The sequence below is a fragment of the Neofelis nebulosa genome, chromosome 13 (assembly GCF_028018385.1).
Source record: "Neofelis nebulosa isolate mNeoNeb1 chromosome 13, mNeoNeb1.pri, whole genome shotgun sequence".
In the NCBI taxonomy this organism is placed as follows: Eukaryota; Metazoa; Chordata; class Mammalia; order Carnivora; family Felidae; genus Neofelis; species Neofelis nebulosa.
The window spans coordinates 86,113,730-86,141,561 of NC_080794.1; the positions used below are offsets into that span (position 1 = coordinate 86,113,730).

General features: G+C 41.2%; 1 protein-coding gene and 1 long non-coding RNA gene across 3 annotated transcripts in view; one reads left to right on the forward strand and one right to left on the reverse strand.

Annotated features, from left to right (window-relative positions):
* Positions 1-27,832, forward strand: part of FANK1 (fibronectin type III and ankyrin repeat domains 1) — a 102,582-nt gene that overhangs the window by 31,458 nt on the left and 43,292 nt on the right. The gene's annotated exons all lie outside the window — the stretch shown is intronic.
* On the reverse strand, positions 5,876-14,951 carry LOC131493544 (uncharacterized). Its single transcript, XR_009252730.1, has 3 exons — positions 14,356-14,951; positions 12,302-12,611; positions 5,876-5,979 (listed from the first exon to the last, which is right to left on the reverse strand). It is a non-coding gene; the product is annotated as an uncharacterized LOC131493544 (long non-coding RNA).

A 27,832-nucleotide genomic window follows, 5' to 3' on the forward strand; every position in this document is an offset into this window, starting at 1 on the left:
TTCCTTGAAGAACTTTACCTTTGCATTCACAACCTGGGTGTTAGGCTGAAAGCGAGGACTCTTGTGCCAATCTTGGCTTTCAACCTGCCTTCCTCATTAGGCTTAATAATTCTAGCTGGTTGTTGTTTTTTTTTTCAAGTTTGAGTAATCTTTACACCCAATGTGGGGCTCGAACTCAAAACCCCAAGATCACACATTACATGCTCTACTCACTGAGCCAACCAGATGCTCTGGTCATTTTAGTTTTTGATTAAAAGTGAGAGATGTGGGGCACCTGGGTGGCTCAGTCGGTTGGGTCTGACTCTTGATTTCAGCTCAGGTCATGATCTTGCGGTTCATGGGTTTGAGCCCCACGTCGGACTCCACACCGACAGTGCTGAGCCTAATCGGGATTCTCTCCCTCTCTCTCTCTGCCCCTCCCCTGCGCATGCATATATGTTCTGTTTCTCAAACTGGTTTTTTAAAAGTGAGAGATCTGTGGCCCTTCCCTTCTCTTGAACACTTATAGAGGCTTTTGTAGAGTCGGGCATTAATTAGCCCAGTTTCAGTATTGCTGTGTCTCTGGGACTAGGGAGGCCCAAGGTGGGGGGGTGGTAGAGAGAGAGAGACAGGAACAGCCAGTCATTGGAGCAGTCAGAACACACACAACATTAAGTTAACCTCAGTTAAGTTTGCAGTCTTAGATGGGCGTGGTTTGTCATGCCCCAAAATAAGTGTAATAGTCATACCAAAGATCACTGATCACAGATCGCCATAACCGATGTAATAATCATGAAAAAGCCTTAAGTATGGCAAGAATCCCCAAGAAGTGAGACACGGAGACGTAAAGTAAGCAAATGCTGTTGGACGAATGGTGCTGATAGACTTGCCTGCCACAGCCTTGCCACAAACCTTCCATTTGGAAAGACCACCGCCTCCCCCACATCCCCCACCCAAACCCTCAGTATCTGCAAAGCACAATACGATGAGTTGCGCTCGTACGTGGAAAGGTGCTCAAAGTCACTACTCCTCAGGGACATGCAAATCGAAACCGCAGTGAGACAGTACCTCAGACCTGATAGATTGGCTGTTACCAAAAAAGACCAGAGCGAGCAAGCATGGGCGAGCATGTGGAGGAAAGGGAACCCTGTGCCCGGTTGGTGAGGACATAAACTGGTGCAGCGACGATGGGAAACAGGATGGAGTTCCTCAGATTAAAGGGGCCCCTGGGTAGTTCAGTTGGTTAAGCATCTGACTTCAGCTCAGGTCAGGATCGCACAGCTCGTGAGTTCGAGCCCCACGTCGGGCTCTGCGCTGACTGCTTAGCCTGGAGCCTGCTTTGGATTCTGTGCCTTCCTCTCTGCCCTTCCCCTGCTTGAGCGCTTGTGCTCGCTTGCTCTCTCTCTCTCTTTCTCTCTCAAATGTTGAAAAAAAATTAAAGGAAAAAAAAAAAGGAAACAGGGCACCTGGCTGGCTTAGTTAGTAGAGTGTGTGGCCCTCAGGGTTGTATGTTCAATCCCCACGTTTGGTGTAGAGATTACTTAAAATCTTAAAAAAAAAAATCCAGCAATTTCACTGTTGTGTACATATCAGAAGGACACAATATCACTATCTGGAAGAAATGTCTGCACCCCCATGTTCATTAGAACATTATGATAGCCAGACACGAAACGACATAAGCTTCCATTAACAGATGAGTGAATAAAGAAAATGTGCTATATATTTAAACATACAGTGGAATATTCAGCCATGATAAAGAAGGAAATCCTATCCTTTGTGACCCCATGACTAGACCTTGAGAGCATTTTGTGAAGTGGCATAAGTCCGAGAAAGACAAAGACTACACGATCCCACTTGTAGGTAGAATCTGAAACTGAACTCCCAGAAACAGAACAGATTGGTGGTTGTCAGAGGCATAGAGCTGGGGAAATGGATGAAGGTAGTCAAAGGTAAAAACTACCAGTTAGAAACCCTGGGGGTGTAATGTAGAGCATAATGACTATAGTTCACTCGACCACATTGTGTATTTGGAAGGTGTTAACCTTCTCATCGCAAGAAAAATTGTAATGATGGGAGATGGTGAATATGAACAATCTATCCATTGTACTCCTGAAACTAACACAAGGTGAGGTCAATCATATGCCAGAGAACTAGGAAAAAAAATACTATTTGATGGATGAATACATAAATGACTGTCTTCAATTAACTTTGATGAGTTCTTAGTTGCCATGTAGGTTATTCGATCACAGTCCTGTCTTCTAAACTGCATTCAGCATGGGAAGAGACTACAGGCTTGCTAGGAACTTAAGTCCCATTCAGGGGCAGACCTAGGTTTTGTGAGTTCTGGAGCTATTTGGGGGGCCCACTTTGAGAAAAAGAATGGGAGTTATAGTCTATGTGCTGCCAAAGTCAGCACCAGAATGGAAATTATGAACGTGAAATTGGTTATGAAGGTGTATACTTAGAATGACAGAAAGCACGACTAATTAAAGATATAAAAAGCTGCCCAAATAAAAAATGCCATAAAAATCCAGAAGGAATAGCATTTTTATTAACTGTTATTTCTGTTGTTTTTCTTACATATTCTGGTTGCATGATAATGTATCACCTTTTTTGTATGACCGTGATCTTGGAGTTTTGCGACTAGAACAGAAAGATAAGTTAGTCTTTCCATTAATGTGGTTATCCAACTTCTTGTTCTAAAATCATTAGACTTTTTGCTTAATGCTCTTGCTGTAACTGTGTGTGTTTGTTTTTTTTAACCTAATGAGGGTCACCAGGAGGAGAAAGTTGTGTATATTTTCTTTATCTTCTCTCATACACCTAGTAGCTAGCACGATTGATTGGCGGTAGGTTTTCAAACCACAGGAGGCCACCATGGTCCTTCTTCCTGGAGTAGCAGGTGTACTTGTTAGTATATACATTGAAACATTTTTATTGTTTAATATAAATTTTTTTTTTTTTGACAGGAAGAGCAAGGATGATTGGGGGAAGGGGCAAAAGGAAAAGGAGAGAGAGAAATCTTAAGCAGGCTCCATGCCGGGCATGGAGCCTGATGCGGGGTTCAATCCCATGACCCTGAGATCGTGACCTGAGCCCAAACCAAGAATTAGCCGCTAAACAGACTGAGTCACCTAGGTGCTCTGAAACATTTTTATACTAAAATAAAAACAGGAATATCATAGAATGGAATGAAAAATACATTAGTTTTTAAAGCTCAAAGACTAGATTTCATAAGGCTATAATTTTGAGTTCATATCTCAACACTTTAGAAACCCGATGACAATCTTAGATTCTCTTATAGTGCTTCCATTTGTGTTTAGATTTAATTGAATGTAGTGATTTTTTTTTTCTTTTTACTTCATTACTTAACTGGAATTTAAGACCCACTTCTTATTGAAGTGCGCCATAGACACAGACATTCAGGTTATGGCTTACTGAATTTTCACAAAGTAGACATACCTGTACATCCAGCACTGAGGTCAAGAAACAGAACTTGAGGGGTGCCTGGGTGGCTCCATTGGTTAAGAGGCCGACTTCAGCTCAGGTCATGATCTCATGGTTGGTGGATTCGAGCTCTGCGTGGGGCTCTGTGCTGACAGCTCAAGAGCCTGGAACCTGCTTTGGATTCTGGGTCTCCCTCTCTCTCTGTTCCTCCCCCCGCTCTTTCTCTTTAAAACAAAACCAAAACCAAACCAAAGAACTTGACCACCATCCCAGAAGATCTCCTTACAGTCCCTTGCACATACAACCTCCACTCCACTGCCTCGATTTCTAACAGTATGGTTTAGTTTTGCTTGATTTTGAACTTTAAGTAGAGCCGTTCAGTCTGTATCAGTTTGCCTCTGGCTTATTTCCCCCGACATTATATTTATGACTCCTTTGTATTGCTGTGCATAGTAGCAAATCCTTCTTTCTTACTGCTGTTTCTTTGTCTGAATATACTACAACTTAGTTATCTGTTTCACTGTTGGGCATTTGGATAATTTTTGTATCTGGGCTGCACGAATAAGTGCTATGATCCTTCTAGTTCATGGCTTCTTGTGAACACGGGTCTGTGTTTGAGTCTAAAACTAAGCGGAGTCGTTGGGTCGTAGGGTATGCGTGTGATCACCTTTGGTTAGACACCACAGTCTACACACTCACCAACGGTGTGTGAGAGTTCTAACTGCTCCGCCTCTGCACTAGCATGTAGTAGTGCTTTCTCTCTAATTGTAGATTTTCTGGTGCCCATGTAGTGGTGTTTCACCGTGGTTTCAATTTGCACTGCATCGTTTGTAAAGGATCGATGGTTCAGAAAAGACTCTTCTTTACAACTTGTTTTGGTAATGTGAAATTTTCAGCATTGTTACCAGATTTGGGAAGACCTCTAAGTTTTATTGTATGCATGAACTTTAATATTTCAGGAAACTTTCAATACATAGATTCTAGATGAATAAACTGTGATACGCCCACACAGTGGAGTGCTATGCAACCATTTTTTAATGTTTATTGATTTTTGAGAGAGAGAGAGAGAGAGAGAGAGAGAGAGAGAGCAAGCCAGGAGGGGAGAGAGAGAGGGAGACAGAGAATCTCAATCAGGCTCTGTACTGTCAGTGCAGAGCCTGGTGCGGGGCTTGAACCCACGAACCGTGCTTAACCAACTGAGCCACCCAGGTACCCCCCCCCCCTTTTTTTTTTAAAGAATGAGCTGTGTGAAATGATAAGGGATAATATATTTTTTTGGCAAATGTTGGGATTTTCTGCTAAAATAACATTATATTATACCTTATAGAAACTGAAGACAAGTTATCATCAGAGTCTCACAATGTGGTTACTAGAAGATCAACCTACAAACATCAATGGCTACATTTCTATATACTAATAACAAATTGTGAGGAAGCATAATTTTAAAATGCCATTATTATGTACACTTCAAAGAACCCTAGGAATACATCTAACAAAATATGTCCATCTTCTATACAGAAACTTTCACAACTTCATTGAAAGACTGAGACTCAAAAGTATAAGGTAGTTAGGCTGAGAATTGTAAAGTGACCAATTTCTAATCAAAATGGTGCTGGCTACTGTGTCAATGCGTGTGGGGGGGATCCTATGAAATTGGATTGTTATCTCACTTTATATGTAAAAATCAGAACCAAATGGATTAACGGCTTAAATGTAAAAAGGGCAAAACTTTACTTTTTTTTCTTTTTAATTTTTTTTTAACGTTTATTTATTTTTGAGACAGAGAGAGACAGAGCATGAATGGGGGAGGGTCAGAGAGAGGGAGACACGGAATCTGAAACAGGCTCCAGGCTCTGAGCTGTCAGCACAGAGCCCGACGCGGGGCTCGAACTCACGGACCGCGAGATCGTGACCTGAGCCGAAGTCGGCGCTCAACCGACTGAGCCACCCAGGCGAAAAAGGGCAAAACTTTAAAACATTTGGAAGAATATGTAGGAAAATATATTTCTAAGCTTGGGATAGGAAACGACTTCTTTCAGAAAGGTAGATCATAAAGTCAAGAAATAAGATACAATCTTGTAGAAATTCCACATTTGCAACATCAAAGGATTAGCCTCCAGAATATATAAAGAATTTCTACAAATGAATTAGGTATAAGCAACCAATGGAAAAATAAACCGCGTATAGAAAATGAACATTTTGCAGAAGAGGGAACAATTTTTTGGCAAATAAAATTACATGGAGGCATTGAATCTCTTTGGTTAACAAGGAAATAAAAAGACTGTAATGAGATGCCATTTTACATCTATAGGATTGGTGATAATAAAGAAGTCTGATAACATGTTGGATAGACTATGGATCAACAATTCTTATACTTGTAAGAGCGGAAATTTTTATAATCAGGTTGAGAACCAACCAGAAATAAGGGTGGACATTTATTTACCTACGGACAAGCAGACTTTATTCCTAGATCTAGACTCCTGAGAAGCTCTTGTATGTGGATACCAGGAGACCAAGAATGTTCATAGCTGGACTGTTTACAGTAGCAAAAACCTGTATGCCCATTGTCAGAATGGCTAAGTAAATTATGGCATATTCACATGATAGATCATAATACAGCAACGAAAAGCTATTCACAACTTGATAAATCATAATAGCAAAATTCAATGAAAAAGCAAGTTTTAGAAGACCATACAGTTTAATATCCTCTAAAGTTAAGATAGCAGCAAAACTAAGTAAGTAGGGCTTCATATAAACAGTGTTAAACAGATCATAGGGCGGGGGTGTCTGGCTGGTCAGTCAGTGGAAGATGCGACTTTTGATCTCAAGGTCATGAGTTCAAGCCCCATGTTGGGCATGGAGCCTACTTAAATAAAAAAAAAAATCATAGGAATAACAAACACAAATCGGTGGTCTTATCTCTGGAGGATTAAGGGATAGGATGGAGACAGCACACAAGTCAATCCCTGGTATTTGTACTTTTCTAAGTCTTTAGCTGGTGGTTACTTTACAGCGTCTGCTTATGTTTATATATACTCTACATACTCCAGTGATCCCGAGTGTTACCATGATGAAAAAAGCAAAATTACTAAGAAAGATTTGGTCTTGAAATATATAAACAACCACCAATTAGAAGAGAGAATATAGGAAAGGAACTTCCTACATGACATTCCAGGAATAAATCTCATCGGAAACCTGCAGCATCTATGTGAAGACAATTTTGAAAGTCTACCGAGAACCATAAAAGGAGACCTGGAAATGGAAAGGCTTTTTTTTTTTTTTCTTAGAAAAACTTATTTCATAAAGGTGTCCATTCTCCTTGAGTCTATAAATTTAATGCTTTATGAAGTTTCTGAAGTTTTTTTTTTCTCAGCCTAGATAAGTTAATTCTAGAATTCATATGGAAAACAAAAATAAAAGTGACTAGAACTGAATAGAAAGCTTAGTAAACCTGCCTGGTACAGGTATATGAATGGACATAAAGGCCAATGAAGCAACCAAAAAGGACAAATAGACTATTTATTGAAGAAATAATTATTATATGCTATATATAATTATTACCAATCGGGATGAACTTGGGATTGTTCAATGTGTGATATTGGGGGAACCAGATAGCCATATTTAAAACCTAATTTCAGGGGCTCCTGGGTGGCTCAGTCAGTTAAGTGTCTGACTTTGGCTCTCAGGTCATGATCTCACAGTTCGTGGTCTTGAGCCCTGTGTCAGGCTCTGTGCTGACAGCTCAGAGCCTGGAGCCTGCTTCAGATTCTGTGTCTCCCTCTCTGTGCTCCTCCCCCACTCATGCTCTTTTTCTCTCTAAAAAATAAATGAACGTTAACAAAATTTAAAAAAAACCTAATTTCAGAATGATCCGAGATTTAAATGTTGAAGAAGTAAATCTAGAAAAAAATAGGAAATTCAAAAATAACCTAGGAGTGGGAAAGATCTAAGCGTGACTGAACCTACTGAAGCTATAGATGAACTTGACTGTCTAAGGAGGAAGAAAATGAAACTGTATAAAAACGGAAAGGTGGAAAAATGTTAGTTCATCTTATAAAGAACTTAATACGTGAAGGATTTAATTTGTAAATTGAATATGTAAAGAATTTCTACCATTAATAAGACCGATTATGCAATAATAAAATAGGCAGAAGTTTCAAATGGACATTTTGTATATTTTCTAAAAGCAAATGCAAATGGCTTTTAAACATCAAAAAACAAATGTTCTATCTTAAAATGTTCACTCTTAGAGAAATGGCAATTAAATAACAAGAACTGAAAAATTAGCAAATGAACAACCCAGTTAAGAAATGGGCAGAAGATCTGAACTGACGCCTCACCGAAGAAGAGCAGGAAAGCTGCTCATGCTCGGATGGAGAATAAGCAAGTGAAAAGATGGCCAACATCCTATGCCATTAGGGAATTGCAAATGAGAGTGACAATGAAGTAAAACCAAAACAAACCACTTCATACCATTAGAATGATGAAAATCCAGAACTCCAATAATACCAAAGGCTGCGAGGATGTGGAGTGACAGAAACTCTCCGTCGTTACTGGTGGGAAAGCAAAATGGTGTGGCCGCTTTGGAAGACGTTTTGGCAGTTCCTTATGAAACTAAACCTGCTTTTACACAGTCCAATCACGCCCCTGGGTATTTACCCAAAGGAATCGACAACTTACGTCCACGTAGAAATCTGCACGTGGATGTTTAGGGGAGTTTTGTTTATAACTGCCAAATTTGGAAGCAAATCCATTCGGCAGGTGAATGGATAAATACGCTGGGACATGTCCAGACTATGGTATGTTATTCAGTGCTAAGAGGAAATGAGTTACTAAGACACGAAAAGACATGGAGAAACCTTCTGGGGGCGTGTTACTAAGTGAAAGATGCTGATCTGAAAAGACAAAACCATGGAGACTGTAAAAGGACCAGTGGTTGCCAGGGGTTGGGGGAGGGAGGAGGGATGAGGAACGGGAGCACAGAGGATTTTTAGGGCAGTAAAACCGGCAGATCACTCTGCATGACACTGTAACGGTGGTTACGCTTCATTCTACATTTGTTCAGACCCACAGAATGTACGGCATCCAGAGTGAGTCCTAATGTAAACTTGGACTCTGATGACGACGTGACAACGCAAGTTCATCAGTTGTAACAAACGTACCGCTGTGGCACCGGATGTTAATAGTGGGGAAGGCGTGCACGTCTGGGGTCGAGGGTGTGTGGGAACCCTGTACCTTCTGCTCCGTTTTGCTGTGAACTTAACGCTGCTCTAAAAAACTAGTATATTTAAACAATGACAAGAAGATACCATTTTGAACTCCTCTAAATATTTGACGCCCTGTATTCCTGAGGGTAGGGGAGTAGGGATGATTTTTGCAGGGGCACAGAAGGAGTGTCTTATTGATCCAACTTAAAAATGTATAGCCTCTGACTTAGCAATTGCACTTGTAGGAATTTACCCTACAGACCCATTCCTAGGTGAGTGAAAATGTATACGAACCCAGGAAAGACATGGCGTCAGTATGTATAACAGGTAAAAGACTGGAAATGTTCTAAATGTCCTACCCAAGGGATTGGGTTAAATACAGTACATTCATAAAATGGCATCCTTGTAGGTATCAAAAGAAAAAGTAGAAGGATAATTCAGTCTCTGGTTGATGGCATGAAAAATGTTGGGCAGAGTTTTAGCTCTGCCTCGCGTTACTGGTGATGCCGCGTACGTTTTTGAGATTTTGCTGTCCAATTTGCTGTGATTTCCATCAGGTTTCCTTCCTGTAGAATCATTTCACCTTTCTGTGGGCCAGGGCAATCACAGATACTCAGTATTAAATGGTTTGTCCTCGGGGTGTTCATGATAGTAACAATTGTGAATTTCCTTTAAGTTTTTTTTTAAATGAGAATTTAGCAAAACATTCAGTATTTTCCCAATCTTCCTATGATTCACTTCTCTTCATTAATTGGATTATCAGAAATCCAGAACCTATTCACTTTATTTGAGATTTATCCCTACCATTTAATTAACTGCTGTATTGAGATCTAAAAATTTTTCTTACAAGTTGCTTCCTAATGTCTAAAAAATTTCTGTTAATTTCATTGCTCCTTTTTAATCACTTATTTCATACTCTGATAATTTTATACTTTTCTTCTGTACATAACGGATTGAAATCCTTCCTCTATGTCCAAATCTGAAAATTTTAATTTACTGAACTAGTCTAAAATGACATTTCCAGATCGTAGTTAAGATGACATAGTCAACCTTTCTTAATTTTTACAGCCTTAAAATATTTAAAAATAATCTACATATCATAAAGTATGCCTTTCAAATGTTTATTTAGAGAGAGAGAGAGAATGAATGAGTAAATGAATGAATGAATGAATATATGAATCCTAAGCAGGCTCCGCGCTGTCAGTGCAGAGCCCGATGTCGGGCTCGATCTCACCAACTGTGAGACCATGACCTGAGCCAAAATCAAGAGTCAGACACTTAACCAACTGACCCACTCAGGTGTCCCTAAAGTATGCCTTTAAAAAAATTGTACAGTCCAGTGTTTTTTTGCTCTCTGTCTCCACAGTTATGCCTATTCTGGACATCCCTTATAAATAGAATTATACAATACGTGGCCTTTTGTGAAAACTTTAACCTTTTGAATAAACTCATGTCTTGTTTTCAAAGTTTTCTTCTCATAGAAAATATATTTCAGAGTGGTTACAATGTCCTTGTACTTTAAAATGTGCTGTAGGGTGGCTGGCTGGCTTGGTCAGTGGAGCAGGTGACTCTTGATCTTGGGGTCGTGAGTTCAAGACCCACGTTGGGTATAGAACCTACTTTAAAAAAAAAGTTCTAAAATGTTGTGCTGCAAGAGTTCTCTGCTTTGTTGGTAATGGGCAGGTCATCTCACTTAAAAAATCCTTAGACTTAAAAAAACAATCCAATTTGGCGTAGGTGTTTAAAATACTGCATCTAATATAAGAAAGAATAACTGTTGGAAAATCCCAAAGTAGTCAGCAACTTTGGGAATTGGGAGGACCTCTTCCTGATGTGATTTATGGATTAGTTTAATCCAGAATATGTTGTAAATGCTTGCTAATGTTGTTGAAGAGCGCTTGAAACGGTCATCTTTCCTGAGAGTGACATCACTGATTGCAAATGTGCAGTGTGGGTTACGGTGGTCCAGAGCTTCCTTGAGTCTGAGCGACTGCCAAAACTGCATTTGAATTCTCCTTGTGTGTGCCTTAATTCCGGAGGAATTTTGGCAGACAGGTTAAAATTTGGTTTCCTGCATAACAAAGTGGGGTTTTTTGTTTGTTTGTTTTTTGTATCTTAGAGTAGTATACACATAATGGCATATGGGAAGCAATTCTCTATTGCAGAATTGGCATCAGTAGAGGGTTATCTGATGTCTGTTTTTTTTTTTGTTTGTTTGTTTTAATTTTTTAACGTTTATTTTTGACAGAGAAAGAGCACGAGTCGGGGAGGGGCAGAGAGGGAGACACAGAGCGCAGGCTCCAGGCTCTGAGCTGTCAGCACAGATCCCGATATGGGGCTCGAACCCATGAACTGCGAGATCATGACCTGAGCTGAAGTCGGAGGTTTAACTGACTGAGCCACCCAGGCGCCCCTATCCGATGTCTGGTTTTGATTTCTCAGTTCATTTTGTTCAAGTTTTCCCTTATTTTGATTTTTCGTGAGCTGTTTTGGATAAATAAGTCAGTGTTGTCCTTTCATTTTGACAGTTTTCCAAGCACTCGTGTGAAAATGGATCAAATCTAGCAGTTTGAGGATTTCCCCATATTCTGAAGGGCGTCACTTGTTACTGTCTCTGATGGGTAATCCTCTTTGATTTAACAATTTAATACCCTCAACTACTCCTTTTAGTATGTCAGAATAATATCATGTGTTCTTTCTTGTCTGTTCTCTTCAAGGCAATGGTAAAGCACAGTTTAGTTTATGTGTAATCCAAGGAAACATAGCCTCCTTGTGTTCTGTGACATCTGACTTCTGAGAGTTCTTAATATATGTAATTCTGACAACTTACCTGGTGTAGGTAATGGGTGTCTTGTTAAAAATATTTAATCTCAATTAAAAAACCCCTAATACATACATTCATCTGTTGTGGAACAGACTAGCCAAGATCTCATAACCATTTCATCTTTAAGTTTGTTTTAGAATACCTATCTGAGAAGCATTTTAACAGATTTCTTGTTTTGATTCTCTGTAAATTGAAATCAGGATTTGGCAGGCGAAAAGCTGGCATGCAGAGTATATATAGCAGAGGCTGAGAGTTCACGCTGCTCAAGGAAGTCAACACATTTATTCACGTGAGGCTGTGCTGACACATTGTTTTCTCTTTGGAAATTCTGTTTTGTGTTTGATTCTCCTAATCTTATCTATTCTGTTGTTCTTTTTATTATCAGGATTTTCTGGACTATTATGATTCTTTTTGAAATAATTTAAATGGGAGAGGTTGTTTTTTCTAGCATTTTGAACATCCTGCCAATTTTTTGTTAATGTTTGTTTCCTTTTGATAGAGACAGGGCACGAGTAGGGGAGGGGCAGAGAGAGAGGGAGGCACAGAATCCGAGGCAGGCTCCAGGCTCCGAGCTGTCAGCAGAGAGCCTGATGCAGGGCTCAAACTCACAAACCATGAGATCATGACCTGAGCCGAAGTCGGATGCTTAACTGACTGAGCCACCCAGGTGCCCCCAAGGTCCTGCCTATTTTTATTCTTTCAGTCCTCTCTTTAGTTTCCAGTAGAATCCTTACTTTCCAGTGTATTTGAATTTTGGAATGATCAATAATTATAGAAAATAGAAAATGTATCTGAAATTAAGGCAAACACAAGAGCAATACAAATGCACTTAAAAATTGCCCACCGTGTTCAATCGAACCCCATAATTATGTAATCAAATTCTTCTCCTACAAATAGTGAATTATTGATGGGACGTGTAGGAGTTTTTCACTGGAACATTTGTTTCTTCAGGCTACTTTGCTGTATTGGTGGCAATTTTGCATGCTGTTTTATCTGGAACTGTCAGACTCTGCGGGCGAGATGCCTCGGAGAAGTGGAGGTGTGCATAGCAATGCGCGCAGCCTCCTGTTCAGTTCCTCCTTGCTATTGGAAGTAAGGCTTTGTGCTTGTGTCCCACAAGCCAAGAATGCTGACGTTTCGTTTCATGTGATTTACTGCAAAAAGAGAAAAGTATGGTGTGTTTATAATTTGTACACGTGGCTTATTGGGTATATTTCTGACAGGTGAAAACTTTGGTTTTAATTAGTTATCAACAAGATCCACATCCCCGGCTTCAGATTCTAAATGTTGGATGTTTGGGAGAGTTTTCCGCAGACTAGCTTCTGGCTCTCTCCACCTCACCCTCTTTCCCTGAAGGGCCCATTCATAGGGCCAGCAGACCCGCTCACCCTGAACTGTGTGATGGGGGGTGAGTCCCATAAGAGCATCCCCGGAAGTGACCGTTCTGGGGGGTGGGGGGCTAGCATTACCACCTCACTGGTCCACAAGAGTGACTTTGAGCTGCATAAACACCTTCCCAAACCAAATGTGTTTCCAGCTCAAGGCCCCTTTGCTAGAAGGAATACCGGTCCCTGCAATACCACCAGACCCAGGGGAGGTGGGCAGAGGGGGAGTTGGAGTAGGAAAAGGGCGCTCTCCTAACAATTTGGAGTTCTGACGCCATTTGCAAATTTTACCAGAAAACGTCTTGCTGTGTGAACACATTGCTAAGACCCCTTGCAAGGGGCACATGTGCGTACGAGACCCCGAAGATTTAGGCTTCGTGAGCTTTGTAGTAAACGTCCCTCTGGGTCTAATTATTTCATGGCTTTGGGACCCCCTCCTAAGTATTTAATAAATATGGGTTCATTTGGACAATGTTTGTCTGTTGGGCCCACACCATGTGCAGAATCGCCAGTGTGAGCGTTTTGTGGGGGCCGCCTCTGTGCCAGGGAGGCTCTTTCCTTCATGCTGCCCCAGCCGCTGCAGTAGCCATCTGAGTCTGCCCCAGTGTTGGTGTGGTCAGGGTGCCTTAGCCCAGCCTGGGGTCTGGGGAGCAAAGGAAAACCATTTTCTGTAGCCAGGGAAGCCCCTTCGATGACCAGATTCCTGGGTGCTGTGATTGTACTGGGTATAGCTGTGCCCCGCTCTTGCATCTTGGTGGAAATCTATCACCTCATGAGGACAAAGGTCCACATCAAGAGTACTGGAATTTGGGGGCAGACATTCTTTGGTCCTTTTTCCCCACTGGATCCAAACTACGGCTGATGACACACGCGTTTACAAAGGTCTTGCTCAGCTAAGAGCACTTTCCTGAAGCTTTCTGTACCAATCTAGGTAAACGGTCAGGCCCACTGGCCAGTGAGTAGGCCGAGAGTCGACCTTTCTGGCCCAGGGGCCCCACTGCTAACTCAAAAGCTGCTTTAAAAGAGGTTTGAGGGGCGCCTGGGTGGCTCAGTCGGTTAAGCATCTGACTTTGGCTCAGGTCATGATCTCACGGTCAGTGAGTTCGAGCCCTGCGTCGGGCTCTGTGCTGACAGCTCAGAGCCTGGAACCTGCTTCAGATTCTGTGTCTCCCTCTCTCTCTGACCCTCCCCCCTTCATGTTCTGTCTCTCTCTGTCTCAAAAATAAATAAAACATTAAAAAAAATTAAGAATTTGAAATGTTTATACTCTGTGGATACACTGAAAACCTCTGAACTGTATGCTTTAGATAAATGAATTTTATGGTATATCAACTCAATCTCAATAAAGCTGTTTTAAAGAAGTTTAACAAAAAGTTCAGTCAGGCTGCTGAGTCGTGAGATAGTACCAGCAGAGACCAGAGGAGATGTCCACACGTCTCCAGAGTAAGTGCCTGATGAAGTGGGTTCGGCAAAGGGTAGGGTGATGGCCCTGGGGGATATTGGGCAACTTTACCTCCACATAGATGTCTGTAGAAAATGCCAGGTTCTCGTCTCCTCAGCTGCTGTTTCAGGGCGTATCTTACCATCTATTTCTAGGGTGGTTCTGAGACTTGGGTATATGCTGGAATCACCCGAAGTCTGTAAAACTCTTGAGGCCTCAGCCTCAAGAGTTTCTGCTTCAGTAGGTCTGGGTCAGAACGGAGAATCTGCATTTCTCACAAGTTTCCAGCGATGAGCCGGGAACCACACTTTGGGAACCACTTGGCCTATGGCTGCCAGAGCTCACTGTCCTGAGGTGGGGGGGTGGGTGGCTGCTAAGTCTGGCCTCTGCTGGGGCAGCTCATGGTTTGCATCAGGCTCTTGGTTGAGGTGGAATCTCCAAGAGGCCCCCCGGATCCAGCGGACTGGTGGGAGCTGAGGGCTATCGAGTGATTTTCAAACGGCTCTTCATGCCCCGTTAGTAGAAAGGAGCTGCCTCGGGGCACCTGGGAGATCTGGGAGGCTGTGTGGGTGGTCTTCAGACCCCTCCCTGCCTACTTTTCCACCAGGTCAGCTCTGTTCTTATGCCAAGTGTACTGGGATCCTATAGATGAATTTGTTTGAAGAATGGGTTCCGTTGCATGGACAATAGTATCTATGGGAACAATCTGGATTCTGGGCTCTGGAAGAGGAGGGCTCTAGAAGATTCCTCTGAGGGCCGGGTTCCAGGGAGCCAGCAGGACCGGGATGCCCCTTGGTTGCCGACTTGTACGCACTTTTCCGTTCCACGTAGAGTCACGCCTCCAGATCCAACACAGCTTTGTGATTAAGAGCTCGAGTGGGACAGAGGAGGGTCCAGCCACTCCCGGTCGAGTGTTCTCCTACCTCCGGGAGGTCTCTGTGCCAGATCTAGTCTTTCTTTTGGGCAAGGATTCTGCCATCATCCACGGGTGTTTGTGAGCCTAAGATGAGACTTGCTCTAAAGCCCTCAGCACAGCATCTGGCTCAACGTCAACGCTCACACAAGTATGAGTATTGCCATACTGGTTTGGTTATGTGGTGAAAAGTATAACGTTATTCTAGAATCAAATAATTACACGTAAAATCAATATGGATTCCATATCACCGAAGAATTTCAATAGTTAATGGATTTTTTTTCTCCTGTAGTGGGAAAAAATGGGTTTTTAGTTTTAAAAAATAGGAAAACTAATTACTTAGAGCAACGGGTAAAAAATAGTTGAAAAGGAATAATTGCGGGGCGCCTGGGTGGCTTAGTCGGTTAAGCGTCCGACTTTGGCTCAGGTCACGATCTCACGGTCTGTGAGTTCGAGCCCCGCGTCAGGCTCTGGGCTGATGGCTCGGAGCCTGGAGACTGCTTCCGATTCTGTGCCTCCCTCTCTCTCTGCCCCTCCCCTGTTCATGCTCTCTCTCTGTCTCAAAAATAAACGTTAAAAAAAAATTAAAAAAAAAAATAAAAGGAATAATTGCTTGAAACGATAATATTAGCAGAAATCACTCTGGTCCTTTTTGTCACTTGCTCTGCTTGACAAAGGATTTCTGTGAAACACTTGAAATACTCCTATTTGCTATAAGTATCTTATTTTTTTTTAATGATGTTTTAATAAAAACTCATGCTTCATCTCGAATAATTATTCAGCTCCCAGACAAAATCAAGTTCATTCCAAGTAAGAAAGAATATATGTTCTACAGCAAGGCAACACTGGGGCTTGGGGACAGTTACTCAAGGAATGTTCAAGGAATTTAAGTCTTGAGTTTTTTATTTAAAGGAAGTATGATCAATCATCCTGTCTCTGGCAGAGTGCCATGTGAGGCCACATTCTTATTTCTTCACATTTGAAGTTCAAATCAGGAGGAAAATGGAGATACAGTTAAACCTTGGTTTGCGAGCATAATTCGTTCCAGAAACACGCTTGTAATCCAAAGCACTTGTGTGTCAAAGTGAATTTCAAGAACCATTGGCTCAGTTGTGATCATGTGGGGTTCAGTGTGACGTCGTAGTCATATTGTGAGACATCACCTATTAAGTTAAAATGTATATCAATTTTATATTTATATATATGTAATATATATAAGTATAAAATATAAGTATAAAATATAAGTATAAAAGTATAAAATATAAGTATAAAATATAAGTATAAAATATAAGTATAAAATATAAGTATAAAATATAAGTATAAAATATAAATATTTATATATATCATATATATATAAAAGTATTTGTTTTAAAATGTTTGTACTTTTAAAAAATGTTTATTTTTGACAGAGAAACACAAGTGGTGGAGGGGCAGAGAGAGACAGATACACACACACACACACACACACACACACACACACACACACACAGAATCTGAAGTAGGCTCCAGGCTCTGAGCCATCAGCACAGAACCTGATGGGGGGCTTGAACTCACGAACCTGTGAGATAGTGACCTGAGCTGAAGTCGAACGCTTCAGCAACTGGACCACCCAGGTGCCCCTAAACCAGTAGTTCCATAGTACTTTTTTGGGTTGGAGGAGGGACATCAGCCAGGGTGAGGATTGAATATATTTGAAAGGGGATTCAAAGTATTATTCTGTTGAGGATGTCACTGTAGAAAAGTGAAAAAAAAAATCAGAGGCTTTCTTTAAGTTTGTACAGAAAAGAAAATTCTTTGGGGATTTCTCTTGCCTGCTCTACTGTTGAGCCATCATCTATAATGCAGGTTCTACTAGCATAGAAAATGGGAACGAGTAGTCAGGTTGACTGTTATGTATGAGCATGAATAATCTTTAGTTTTCTTTCTTTCCCACTTCAGGTCAAGTTGAAATTTTTTACTCTAGACCAAAGGCCTTTGTCGGGTTTGCAGAAAATATAGCACAGGTGCATGGGCTGTGATATACTTACTGAATATGCTTGTAATGGTCTGAAGTAATTATGGCAATTTTCGTGTTTCACACTTATGGTCAGGCCTTTTGAATAAATTTAAAGTGGTAATAATTGCAAGGGCGAAATGATTGTGTGATAACCTGCGGGTGTGTTCATTTAGCAATTTTTTTGTGCCAAAAAATTGAAGGGACTCGCTCAGGCTCCTCAAGAAAATATATGGCACACTAGAGGGAAGATGGTTCTAGTAAACCATTATGAAGGAGAAACGGGAACGCATCGTGAACTTGTGTATCTGGGTGGCATAGAACTCACCAAAATCTTCAGGTCGCGCTACGTGACATTATGGGTGGGAATCTTATGAGCTGTGCTTCTGCCCCTGCCCTCTCTGCCGTCACAGCATAGGTTTGTTCTTCATGTACTGTCAACCCCACGAGAGAGACACCGTTGCTCACTTTAGGCAGATGATACATTTACCCACACGTGTGCCATTTTTAGCACGCTTTATTCCTTTGCGTAGACCCAGATTTTTGTCTTGTATGATTTCTCTTCTGCCTGAGAAATTTCCTTTAATGGTTTTTATAGTTCAGGGTTGCCGGTGATGAATTCTTTCAGCATTTGTTAGTCTAAAATAACCTTGATTTTGCTCTTATTTGATAAAAAAAATTTTTATTTTTATGTTTATTTTTGAGAGAGAGAGAGAGCGAGTGAATGTGAGCGGGGGAGGGGCAGAGAGAGAGGGAGATATGGAATCCGAAGCCGGCTCCAGGCTCCGAGCTGTCAGCACAAAGCCCCACCCTGGGGTCGAACTCACGAACCACGAGATCATGACCTGGGCTGCAATGGGACGCTCAACTGACTGAGCCACCCAGGCACCCCTTCCTTGGATACTTTCTATTTTGTGATTGCCTAGATAATTTCTGAGGAAAGGTCCTCTGTCCTTGTTTGTTCCTCGGGGTTGGTCCCCCACCCCCACCTCCACCTATGGCTGCTTTTAAGATTTTTCACTAAATTGCTGGGTATCTGGGTGGCTCAGTTGGTTAAGCGTCAGACTTCGGCTCAAGTCATGATCTCACAGCTCATGAGTTCGAGCCCTGTGTCCGCCCCCTGTGCTGACAGCTCAGAGCCTGGAGCCTGTTTCGGATTCTGTGTCTCCCTCTCTCTCTGCCCCTCTCCCCCTTGCGCTGTCTCAAAAACGAACAAACATTAAAAAAAAAAAAAAAAAGATTTTTCACTGAATTTCAACCATTGGGTTAAAATCTACTTGGCACGGTTTTCTTAAGTTTATTCTTCTAGGGGTTCTTGAAATTCTGGATCTGTGGGTTTATGTGGGAGATCTTTGGCTATTATTTCTTCAAATAATTTTCTGCTTATTTTCTTTCCCTCTCCTTCTTGAACTGCAATTACCTGTAAGTTAGATGCTTGATGTTTTCCTTCAGTTCACTGATACCCTGTTAATTCTCAGGGTTTTTTCTGTCTACACTTCATTTTACCATTAAAAAAAAGTTTTTATTATTTAAGTAATCTCTATACCCAGCATGGGGCTCACAGCATGGGGTTCAAACTCGTGACCCCAAGATCAAGAGTCTCACACTCCATTGACTGAGCCAGCCAGGTTGCCCCATTTTACCATTTTCCAAATTGCTATGTCTCCTAATTTATTGATCTATTTTTCTGCCATGTACAATCCGCTGTAAATTGTATTCAGTTTATTTTTCATTTCATATTGTATCTTGAATTTCAAACAAGTCCAGTTAGGCATTTTTTTTGGTCTTGTTTCTTCATCACGCTCATGTTTTTATTTTCTTGAACACCTAGAGCATACTTCTAGGTCAATGTACTGCTTATGAATTCTATTATTTATGTCATTTCTGGGTTCATTCCTATTGATTTTTCTCCCTCATTATAAGTAATAATTTCTGCTTTTCATATTGGTGATGCCTTTTTCTAAAATAACTTATTTTTTATAATCTAGATTTACAAAAAAAAAAAAATCACAAAGCTAGTACGTGGTTTCTACATAACCCACATCCAGTTTTCGCTCTTAAAGTCTACGCTTTATTTATCTTTCCTTAGTTTTTACCAGATGCCTTTTTTTCCTCCCATGATTCCATCCAGGATACCACGTTATATTTAGTCGTCTGTCTCCTTGCCTCTTTAAGTGGTGGTGGTTTTTCCAGACTTCTCTTGTTGTGGATGACCTCGGCACTTTTGAGGAGCGCGGGTGTTCTGTAGAATGTCCCTCGACGGGATTTATCCAGCGTTTTTCTCAAGATTAGGTTGAGTTTATGGGTTTGGGGGCAGAAGACCAGGTAAAAATGCCATTTTTATTGCACTGATGTCTCACTGTTGATGTTAATTATAACCACTGGGGTGGGGTAATGTTTCTCAGGTTTTTCCATTAGAGTCCCCTTCGCCCCTCCTGTCCCTCCTGAACTTCACACATAACCAGGAACGAGCAGTTATACTCACCTCCTCCAGGGCAGATCTTTCACGTAAGTTATCTGGAGTCCTTCTGCATGGGAGATCTGTCACATAAGTTATCTGGAGTCCTTCCGCATGGGAGAACTGTTGCTTCTTTTGCATTTATTGATCCATTCGTATCAGAGTGGACTCATGGGCATCTCTACTTTGGGTTATGGACCGGTACTTCCATAGTGTTGCTCAGATGTTCCAGCTTGAGTCATTGGGAGGTTTTCAGTTGATGCCTAGGTCTCTATGGCATATGCTCACCATTGTGGGCTCTTTGTTGGTTTTTAACCCTTAATTTAATTTCTGGCACTATAAGATGCTGCTATAAGACTCATCTTGTATGCTTCCTGCCCCGTTGCTAGAACCAGCCCTTTCTCCAAGGGGTCCTGGTTTCCTTAATTGAAGAATGGCATTAGAAACCAACATCTAGGTGCTAACTATGCTTGTTGCTAATGGGGTATCATTGCCTTTAGGACTTCTCAGCTGACAGAGCAAAGAAATCTATAGAAGCGTATACACACGCAAATATATGGACATGTGAGTTAAGCTACACATGAGTTCATACTGATGTTCCAATTATAACTTAACATGTGGATCATTCTAGCCTCTTCTCCTTGCTTATCCATAAACTCTACCTTCAGTAGCGACACATACGGTTCTCACCATCTGCCGTTCATTTACTTAACTGTTCAATTCCCCTATACATGCAGAGCAATGAACAATTGTGGGAAACAGTGTTATCAACTGGAGTATAGTGCTTGTGTGTGGTTTCTTTTCTCTTTTGATTTGAGACTCTGCATATTTCAAAGTTACCTAGGGTGGAACCCTTTCCCCCTACCCATCGATGAGGTGGTTTCATACATTTGTAACAGAATTAAAGACTGTTTTTGTCATAGTCTGCATTCCACCTTGGGCATATCCAACTATCTAAATGATTAAAAGTGCATACAGGTGCATGTGGGTGGCTGAGTGGGTTGAGCGTCCGACTCTTGATTTTGGCTCAGGACATGAACCTAGGGTCATGGGATTGAGCCTCGGGTCTGCCTCTACACTGAGTGAGCCTGCTTAAGATTCTCTCTCTCTCTCTCTCTCTCTCTCTCTCTCTCTCCTCTCTCTCTCCCCCCCCTCCTCTCTCTCTCTTCTCTCTCTTCTCTCTCCTCTCTCTCCTCTCTCTCCTCTCTCTCCTCTCTCTCCTCTCTCTCCTCTCTCTCCTCTCTCTCCTCTCTCTCCTCTCTCTCCTCTCTCTCCTCTCTCTCCTCTCTCTCCTCTCTCTCCTCTCTCTTCTCCCTCTTCTCCCTCTTCTCTCTCTTCTCTCTCTCTCCCTCTCCCCGTCTCCCCCACTCACACGTTCTCTCTCTCAAAAAAATTTTAAAAGTAGAATGTGCATACGTTAAGCTTTGCTGTTCAGTAAAGTCCTACAGTTTTTGACAAGTGCGTAATATCATCCATCCACCTTTACAGATTCACAAAGAATAGTTTCACTATCCTAAAAAATCCCCTGTGTTTTACCTATTCATCCCTCCTTCCCTCCCCTGACCCCCCTGGCAACATCCTATGGGTGTATCCTTTTGGGACTGGCTTCTTTCTCTTAGCAATATACATTTGAGGTTCTTTCCATGGCTTGACGGGTCATTTCTTGCCTTGTTGAATAACATTCCCCCGTAGGGCTGTACCATATTTCTTTATCCATTCCCCTATTGAAGGACCTATGGCTTCCAGTTTTGAGCACGAGTATACCTGTTATAAAGATTCTCACACACGTTTTTACGTTGACATAGGTTTTCAAATCAACTGGGCAATTACTTAGGCTCTTGATTGGTATGTCAGATGGTAAGACTATGTTCAACTTTGAAAAACCCAAGAAGCCCACCCCCCCCCGCCCCCCAAAGCGCCGCCAAATTGTTTTCCAAAATGGCTGTACCAACAGCAGTGAATGAGCATTTCTGTTGCTCTAGGCTCGTGTGTAGTATTGTCAGGGTTTTGGATTTCATCTATTTGTGTAGGTTTATAGTGGTTCTTTTTAATTTTCAGTGTCCTATTGAGTGATGTGGAGCGTCTTTCCGTATGCTTATTTGCCATCTGTATGTCATTTTGGTGAGGTATTTTTAGATCTTTTGCCAATTTCGGAATTGTTTTCTTAATGTTGAGCTTTAAGAAGTCTTACTATATTTTGGATACGAGTCCTTTATCTGACAGGTTTTGCAAATATTTCCAAATGTCTTCATTTTTTAAAAAAAATATGTAATTTATTGTCAGATTGGCTAACATACAGTGTGAAAAGTGTGCTCTTGGTTTTGGGGGTAGATTCCCGTGGTTGATCGCTTACCTACAACACCCAGTGCTCATCCCAACAAGTGCCCTCCTCAACGCCCATCCCCCATTTCCCCTCCCTGCCGCACCCCTGCCCCTGCCATCAGCCCTCAGCTTGTTCTCTGTATTTAAGAGTCTCTTACCGTTTGCCTTCCAACGTCTCTGTTTGTAACTATTTTTTCCCCTTCCCTTCCCCCATGGTCTTCTGTTAAGTTTCTCAGGATCCACATAAGAGTGAACACATATGGTATCTGTCTTTCTCTGTATGACTTATTTCACTTAGCATAACACTCTCCAGTTCTGTCCACGTTGCTGCAAATGGCCAGATTTCATTCTTATTGCCAAGCATTGTATACATAAACCTTTGTATGTATAAAGAAGATAAAATCTTCTTTATCCATTCATCAGTTGATGGGCATTTAGGCTCTTTCCACAATTTGGCTATTGTTGAAAGCACTGCTGTAAACATTGGGGTACATGTGCCCCTGTGCATCAGCACTCCTGTATCCTTTGGATAAATTCCTAGTAGTGCTTTTGCTGGGTTTTAGGGTAGTTCTATTTTTTTTTTAAATTTTTTAAGAAATTTATTTATTTTCAAGAGACAGACACAGTGTGAGTGGGGGAGGGGCAGATAACAAGGGAGACACAGAATCTGAAGCAGGCTCTAGGCTCTGAGCTGTCAGCACAGAGCCCGACGTGGGGCTCGAACCCACAGATGATGAGATCATGACCTGAGCCGAAGTCGGATGCCCAACCGACTGAGCCACCCAGGTGCCCCAGGGTAGTTCAATCTTTAATTTTTTGAGGAACCTCCGCACTGTTTTCCAGAGCGGCTGCACCAGTTGGCATTCCCACCAACAGTGCAAGAGGGTTTCCGTTTTTCCGCATTCTTGCCAGCGTCTGTTGTTTCCTGAGTTGTTTATTTTAGCCACTCTGACTGGTGTGAGGTGGTATCTCACTGTGGTTTTGATTTGTATTTCCCTGATGATGAGTGACATTGAACATCTTTTCATGTGCCTGTTGGCCATCGGGATATCTTCTATGGAAGAGTGTCTATTCATGTCTTCTGACCATTTCTTCACTGGATAATTTGTTTTTCGGGTGTTGAGTTTGGATACTAACTCTTTATTGGATATGTCATTTGCAAATATCTTTCCCCATTCTGTCAGTTGCCTGTTAGCTTTGTTGATTGTTTCCCTTGCAGTGCAGAAGCTTTTTACCTTGATGAGGTCCCAATAGTTCATGTTTGCTTTTACTTCCCTTGCCTTTGGAGATGTGTCAAGCAAGAAATTACTGCAGCTGAGGTCAAAAGGGTTGTTGCCTGCTTTCTCCTCTAGGGTTTTGACGGTTTCCTGTCTCACAGGTCTTTTATCCATTTTGAGTTTGTTTTTGTGAATGGTAGAAAGTGGTCTCGTTTTATTCTTCTGCATGTTGCTGTCCAGTTCTCCCAGCACCATTTGCTAAAGGGACTGTCTTTTTTCCATTGTATGCTTTTTCCTGGTTTGTCAAAGATTAGTTGGCCATGTATTTGTGGGTCCGAGTCTGGGTTCTCTATTCCATTGGGCTATGTCTCTGTTTTTGTGCTAATACCATAGTGTCTTGATGATTACAGCTTTGTAGTAGAGGCTAAAGTCTGGGATTGTGATGCCTCCCATTTTGGTTTTCTTATTTTCATATTACTTTGGCTACTTGGGGTCTTTTGTGGTTCCATACAAATTTTAGGATTGTTTGTTCTAGCTTTGAGAAGAATACAGGTACAATTTTGGTTGGGATTGCATTGAATGTGTAGATTGCTTTGGGTAGTATTGACATTTAACAATATTCTCCCAATCCATGAGTGTGGAATGTTTTTCCATTTCTTTGTGTCTTCTTCAATCTCTTCATAAGTTTTCTATAGTTTTTAGCATACAGGTATCTTACACCTTTGGTTAGGTTTATTCCTGTATTTTATGGTTCTTGGTGCAATTGTAAATGGGATCAATTTCTTGATTTCTCTCTCTGTTGCTTCATTATTGGTGTATAGAAATGCAACTGATTTCTGTGCATTGATTTTGTACCTTGCGATTTTGCTGAATTCATGTATCAGTTCTAGCAGCCTTTTGGTGGAGTCTGTTGGGTTTTCCATGTAGAGCATCATGTCATCTGTGAAAAGTGAAAGTGTGACTTCTTCTTTGCCTATTTTGATGCCTTTTATTTCATTTTGTTGTCTGATTGCTGATACGAGGACTTCCAACACTATGTTAAACAACAGCGGTGAGAGTGGACATCCCTGTCGTGTTCCTGATCTCAGGGGGAAAGCACTCAGTTTTTTCCCATTGAGGATGATATTAGCTGTGGGCTTTTCATAAATGGCTTTTATGATGTTTAAGTATGTCCTTCTATCCTGCCTTTCTTGAGGGTTCTTATTAAGAAAGGATGCTGTATTTTGTCATGCTTTTTCTGCATCTATTGACAGGATCATATGGTTCTTATCCTTTATTACTGTGATGTATCACATTGATTGATTTGTGAATATCGAGCCAGCCCTGCAGCCCAGGAGTGAATCTCACTTGATCATGGTGAATAATTCTTTTTATATGCTGTTGAATTTGATTTGCTAGTATCTTGTTGAGAATTTTTGTATCCATATTCATCAGGGATATTGGCCTGTAGTTCTCTTTTTTTGCTGGGTGTCTGTCTGGTTTCGGAATCAAAGTAATGCTGGCTTCATAGAATGAGTCTGGAAGTTTTCATTCCGTTTCTTTTCTTTTCTTTTCTTTTCTTTTCTTTTCTTTTCTTTTCTTTCTTTCTGTCTGTCTGTCTGTCTGTCTTTCTGTCTGTCTTTCTGTCTGTCTGTCTTTCTGTCTTTCTGTCTGTCTGTCTTTCTGTCTTTGTCTTTCTTTCTGTCTTTCTTTCTGTCTTTCTGTCTGTCTGTCTGTCTGTCTGTCTTTCTGGGAACAGCTTGAGGAGCTGCTTTAAATGTCTGGTGGAATTCTCCTGGGAAGCCAGGCCCAGGACTCTTATTTGTTGGGAGACTTTTGATAACTGATTCAATGTCTTCACTAGTTATGGGTCTGTTCAAATTTTCTGTTTCTTCCTGTTTGAGTTTTGGTAATGTGTGGGTGTCGAGGAATTTGTCCATTTCTTCCAGGTTGTGCAGTTTGTTGGCATATAATTTTTCATTGTATTCTCTGAAAATTGCTTCTATTACTGAGGGATTGGTTGTGATAAGTCCATTTTCATTCCTGATTTTATCTGTTTGGGGTCCTCTTTTATTTTTGAGAAGTCTGGCTAGGGGTTTTTAAATTTTATTTATTTTTTCAGAAAACACTCGTAGTTTCATTGATCTATTCCACTGGTTTTTTTTTTTGGGGGGGGGATTCTATATTATTTATTTCTGCTCTGATCTTTATTATTTCTCTTCTTCTACTGGCCTTGGGGTTTCTTTGTTTTTCTGCTTCTAGTTCCTTTAGGTGTGCTGTTGGATTTTGTATTTGGGATTTTTCTTGTTTCTTGAGATAGGCCTGGATTGCCATGTATTTTCCTTTTAGGACTGCCTTTGCTGCATCCCAAAGGGTTTGGACTATCCCGTTTTCATTTTCATTTGTTTCCATATGTTTTTAAATTTCTTTTTTAGTTGCCCGGTTGACCCATTCATGCTTTAGTAGGATGTTCTTTAACCTCCATGCATTTGCAGGTTTTCCAAACTTTTTCCTGTGGCTGATTTCAAGTTTCATAGCATTGTGATCTGAAAATGTGCATGGTATGATCTCAATTCTTTTCTATTTATTGAGGGCTGTTTTGTGACCCAGCATGTGATCTATCTTGGAGAATGTTCCATGTGTGCTTAAGAAGAATGTATATTCTGATTTAGGATAAAAAGTTCTGAATATATCTGTCAAGTCCATCTGGTCCAGTGTATCATTCAGGGCCATTGTTTCTTTACTGATTTTCTGTCTGGTTGATCTGACCGTTGATGTACGTGGAGTATTAAAGTCTCCTGCTATTACCATATTCTTATCAATAAGGTTGCTTATGTTTGTGATTGTTGTACATTTGGGTGTTTCTGTATTGGGTGCATAAACATTTATAATTGTTAGCTCTTCTTGAGGGACAGACCCAATAATTATGAGATAATGTCCTTCTTCATCTCTTGTTATAGCCTTTAGTTTAAAGTCTAGTTTGTCTGATAGAAGGTTGGCTACTCCAGCTTTCTTGTGACTTCCAGTAGCATGATAGATCTCCATCCCTCAGTTTCAATCTGAAGGTGTCCTCAGGTCTAAAATGAGTCTCTTGTAGACAGCAAATAGATGGGTCTTGTTTTTTTATCCATTCTGATACCCTATGTCTTTTGGTTGGAGCATTTAGTCCATTTACATTCAGTGTTATTATTGAAAGATACGGGTTTAGAGTCATTGTGTTATCTGTAGGTTTCATGCTTGTAACGATGTCTCTGGTACTTTGTGGTCCTTGCGACATTTCACTCACAGAATCCCCTTAGGATCTCTTGTAGGGCTGGTTTCGTGGTGATGAATTCCTTCAGTTTTTATCTGGGAAAACCTCTATCTCTCCTTCTGTTCTGAATGACAGGCTTGCTGGGTAAAGGATGCTCGGCTGCATATTTTTCCTCTTCAGCACATTGAATATTTCCTGCCATTCCCTTCTGGCCTGCCAAGTTTCAGTAGATAGGTCTGCTACTACCCTTATGTATCTACCCTTGTAGATTAAGGCCCCTTTGCCCCTAGCTGCTTTCAGAATTCTCTCTTTATCTTTGTATTTTGCCAGTGTCACTATGATGTGTCGTGCAGAAGATCGATTCAAGTGGCATCTGAAGGGAGTTCTCTGTGCCTCCTGGATTTCAATGTCTGTCTCCTTCCTCAGATCGGGGAAGTTCTCCGCTATGATTTGCCCAAGTACACCTTCAGCCCCTTTCTCTCTTCTTCTTCTGGAACTCCTATGATATGGATATTACTAGGTTTCATTGAATCACTTACTTCTCTAATTCTCTCCTTGTGGTCCAGAATTTTTTTCTCTCTCCGTTTCTCAGCTTCATCTTTTTCCATAATTTTATCTTCTAATTCACCTATTCTCTCCTCTGCCTCTTCAATCCGTGCTATTGCCACCTCCATTTTATTTTACACCTCACTGATAGCGTTTTTTAGCTCCTCGTGACTATTTCTTAGTCCCTTGATCTCTGTAGCAATAGATTCTCTGCTGTCCTCTATGCTTTTTTCAAGCCCAGGGATTAATTTTATGACTATGATTCTAAATTCTTGTTCACTTACGTTGCTTATATCTGTTTTGATCATTTCTTTAGCTGTCATTTCTTCTTGGAATTTCTTTTGCGGAGAATTCTTCTGTGTTGTCATTTTGGCGAGTTTTCTGTCCCTTATGTGTTTTAAAAGCTTGTTATGTGCCCTGCACCTGTGAGCACTGCTATATGAAAGAGGGGTCATACACTGTCCAGGGTCTGGCCCTTCAGGAGGTGTTTTTGGAATGTGTTACTTGCTCTCTGTTGTTGTGACTCTGGTTGCTTTATCTCCCTACTCGTAGTGATGTTTTGGACCCTCCGCCCGGTGTGCTTTGATTTGTTCCTTGAAGTAGCCCTGGAAAGGAAAACAAACCAACCAGAAAAAAACCCAAAAACACCAGCTGCAGCAAAATAACAGGGTGGGGGCGTTGTTCATGGAAGAAGCCTTATCCCAGACAAAAAGAGAAATGACAGGGGCAGGGGAAAACGAAAAGAAGATTGACCAGGCAGAGAAACTGCAGGACTTCATCCAGAGAGAGACAGAGAGAAGGGAAAATAAAGGAGATGTAGAACAGGTATAAAGAGAATAGATTAAATATGTCTGCTTACACAAACCAA